Here is a 3,785-nt window from a genome sequence, read left to right on the forward strand (position 1 = left end):
CGCTGCTTGACTTATTTAACTATGCAGGACCATTGGATGCTTTTGGTTTAGACATTTTAAGATAGGGGGTGAAACAAGTCACAAAAATCTATTTAATTTTAAATCAATAAGCAAAAATCCATCTTTGTTCTCACTAATTTATAATTAAATTTGCTAATTGACCTTTTTTTTTCTATTTTGCTATGCCGGGCTGTCAAAACACGCTGAATTTAGAGTCTTTGAGCTTAACAGATCCAGCAGCTACACAGTGACAGCATCATATACGCCTTGAAGACTGTAAGCATCTCCAATAATGAGTCTGTTAGACATTATTTAGAACTAACAAATTCTGAAGCAAGTCTCCAGCTCTCCTGCAGTCTCTGTGTTTGGTGGAGAAGTATAGCTAGAAGCATATGTTGAAGTATAAGGTACAGTATGGATTTTCTTTGGATTTCTCAGTAAAAAAGCACTTTGCATTATACTTTCCTAAAAACTGGAAGTTTGTCAGATTGACTGAAAATGTGAGAAGAGTTATCTTACCATGTCGAGCACACAGGAGAAGGGACTTCGCCTGGGAAGCTGAGTCGAATACAACTTAAAAGGCCTGGGATATCTTCTCATTAAAGAACCCAAAACAAAAGGATTAGGGAAGATTTCTTCTGGAGAAAAGGGGATGTTGTTGATTTTGCCCAGAAACAACATGCTGTGAAGGATCTGTTGAGTGAAAACATATTTGCTTATTGTTAGTAGTGATAAACAGGACTGTCTTAAAAGTGTCAAAGGTAACACACCTCATCCACCAAGTGTTGACTTCCCGGAGTCATGTAAGAGCCCCGAACCATCCTCTTGGTAATCTTGTAGGCATTAGTTTTGAACCTCCTTTGAGAAATTGTTGTCTTCTAAAATGATAATGATCGAGCAGTTAGGGATTTAAAGACACAGGAGATCTGATAACTTTGGCTACAGCAGAGTCTGCAGACATACCTATTTTGCTCTTGGTCGGCCTATTTTAAACATGAGAGAAAACATAGTTAGTGAAATGTTGATAACATACAATGACTATCATTGGTGGCTGAAAAGATGCCAGGTAACAAGTGAAAAGCTGCTACTTACCATCGCCACAGTCTAAGAATGAAACAGGAAACACTGAGCGAGTTGCCTCCATCTTAAAGCTGTTGATCATGTGATTTAAAGGAAAGCCACACCCAGCTCTTTCCTGGAATTTTACTCGACTGTAGAAAACTGCTCCATTTGCCCCGCCCACCCATGATCTTTAATATCTACCAAAAACAACCTTTTGGTTGTCAGTAACCAGTCGATCGTTTCCGCGATTAAAAAGTGGCTTTGTGCGGCGGCGTTCCCACCGCGAGCAGAACTCCGGCTCAAAAACCGCTGTTTTTGAACACTTTTATTTACTTAAGCACTTTAATGGGCTTACTTTGAAACAAAGTGCGATTGAATGATTATTGTTATGTGTTGCCTTGAATTCGGCTATGCTGTCTGTTAGACAGCTGTTTTCCTTTATTGTTGTTTTTGTATTGTTTGTAGCGAACGCTACTGGAATGTATAGATTAAGCTACGTAGCCAAGATAATTAATAATTTAACTGTTGTACATTGGTTGATGATGATTTGCATTGTTACATAGGCTTGCAGAAAAATATATTTGTTTACCGGTAAACTGAATCGAACTTGATGTGCTAATGGACGTTTTTCTGACCTACAGGTCAGGTTTTGTTCCCTCCCTTTGAATTGATCTTCTTCATATTGAAGTGGCGAGCCGGTAGGACCATTCTTTGTTTCCCCTCTTTCCCCCACTTAGCCGTCTTTGGATTACGGACATATTTCCCCATTTGTATGAAGCTGGACTCTAAGGAGGAATACCTTAAAAGTGAACTTTAAAAAGAAGAGGACCAAAAAGGACTTTTGCACAGAAAGATCACAGCATTGATTTATTATTTAATTGTGGGCATTTATGTTGTGTGTTGTGTTAATTATTTTGTTCCATTTCCCCTTTCCTCCATTTATTCAATATATTTTTGGTACAAGATATTGCAGTCTTTGGTCTCATCATTCACACCATCTAGGCTCCATAAAGAACTATTTCTTCTGCGCATCAGTCAGTAAACTCATCCATTGAAATAAACTAGTCCTTAAATAACTTTGAGTTACACAGTGGCAAATGTAATAGAGAAAGACACAGGGCCACCTGAAATCTGTCGTCCTATCTGATTCAAAACCAACATGTAGGAGAATCTGGAATCTTTGATTTTGAGTTAAAAATAAAATATGGGTAAAATGCAGAAATGTTTTTACTAACATGTACTAACAGAGACTTGGAGGAGAGAGACCTAATGTTTAATAATCCACATTTCACTGTTTTACTCTTTGGTTCAGATGTGGATACTGTATTGTTCTTTCTTTGTGATTGTTTATGTTTAAGTTGTTTGTTGCTGGTTTTTAGTTTGTTTTTTGTCTGTTTGGAAGCTGACACAGTCTCTATGGAGATGGGTTTTTGGGGGGTAGCAGGAGGAGAGAAGCTGCAGAGAGGTGTGTAAGACTGCAACTCTGCTTCCTGGTCCCAACTCTGGATAGTCATATTTTGGGGGGTTTAATAAACTACTACTGCATGATGTAAAGCTGAAGTATTACACAGCTTTATGAACCTCCTGTTATCCTGGTAGACGAGTACAGCAATAAATCTTTTACTTGAACATCTTCTGGCTCCAATAAGCTTTGAAATGTGACCATGAAGTTAGAGACACACTGACTGAAACCCACAGCTGTGACTGTGGATCACATCCACACACAGTGTAGCTGCTGTCTCTGTGTGAGGTCTGTGTATATATGTACATATTTATGCTTATATTCATATTCTCTTATTCCCCTTTATTTGATATCCTAATTCTGTGCTGTGTAAAAGTTTGTCGGTGTTCTGCTGCTACAAACTGGATTTCCTGGAGGATAAACATGAGGGATTCATAAAGTTCTATCTCTCTGTTAAAATCCCCCAAAATAAATGAAATGTGAATTTCAGGCAGACGTGTTTTTAAAAGAGTCACTTTAATGGAAAAATTTGTTTTTAAAACCAGCCAATAGGAGCGTCTGTGGATATCAGCTGAGGCTGAACTCAGGAACACCATCACATATAAATACACAGAATTAAATCACTAGATAAAAGACGTCATTAAATAAGGATCGAATCAACATGTCAGAGGTCAAAGGTCAGTCAGAAGAGGTGTGGTTAAACACTGGCAGTGCAGCGACCTAATGCAGTTTGGTTACCGCCACGGGAAAAGCCCCGCCCCCTCTGAGCCTCCGCTGTGTCCTCAGCACATCCAGGAGCAGCAGGTCAGAGGGGGCGGGGCCATGTCAGGACTTATTTTAAGTAAAATTTAAAGTGGAGCGACGGCAGGAGTCACACAGCAGTAACCAGCTCTGTCTGCCAGGGTCAAAGGTCAAACAAGTCCTGCAGCTGACCCACACACAGACTTACACTGATCCACAGAGAGTGATGAATCCACACATCACTCGGCTGGAGGAAGCTGGGTTTCCACACCGTCCAATCAGAAACCAGTGTTGACGCTGAGACCCGTCTCTGTAACAGGAAGTCCATGAACAGGCAGACCCTCTGCAGCAGGCTGACCTGTGACCTCTGAGACAGAGGGAGGAGTTTGTGTCAGCAGGGGGCGCTGCAGCATCGTCTGAGAGCTTTAAGAACAACAGCAATAAACAGGAAGTGAAAGTCACACTTCTGTTGGTGTGCGTTATCAGCAGACCTCCACCCTCTGCAGGAAGCTGAGATAAG

General features: G+C 40.5%; 1 long non-coding RNA gene across 1 annotated transcript; it reads right to left on the minus strand.

The window, feature by feature from the left end:
- Positions 1 to 584: 584 nt before the first annotated feature.
- On the minus strand, positions 585 to 1,294 carry LOC143415946 (uncharacterized). The gene is made up of 3 exons (XR_013096375.1): positions 964 to 1,294; positions 771 to 878; positions 585 to 693 (listed from the first exon to the last, which is right to left on the minus strand). It is a non-coding gene; the product is annotated as an uncharacterized LOC143415946 (long non-coding RNA).
- Positions 1,295 to 3,785: the final 2,491 nt, after the last annotated feature.

Source organism: Maylandia zebra, unplaced genomic scaffold, assembly GCF_041146795.1.
Source record: "Maylandia zebra isolate NMK-2024a unplaced genomic scaffold, Mzebra_GT3a scaffold11, whole genome shotgun sequence".
In the NCBI taxonomy this organism is placed as follows: domain Eukaryota; kingdom Metazoa; phylum Chordata; class Actinopteri; order Cichliformes; family Cichlidae; genus Maylandia; species Maylandia zebra.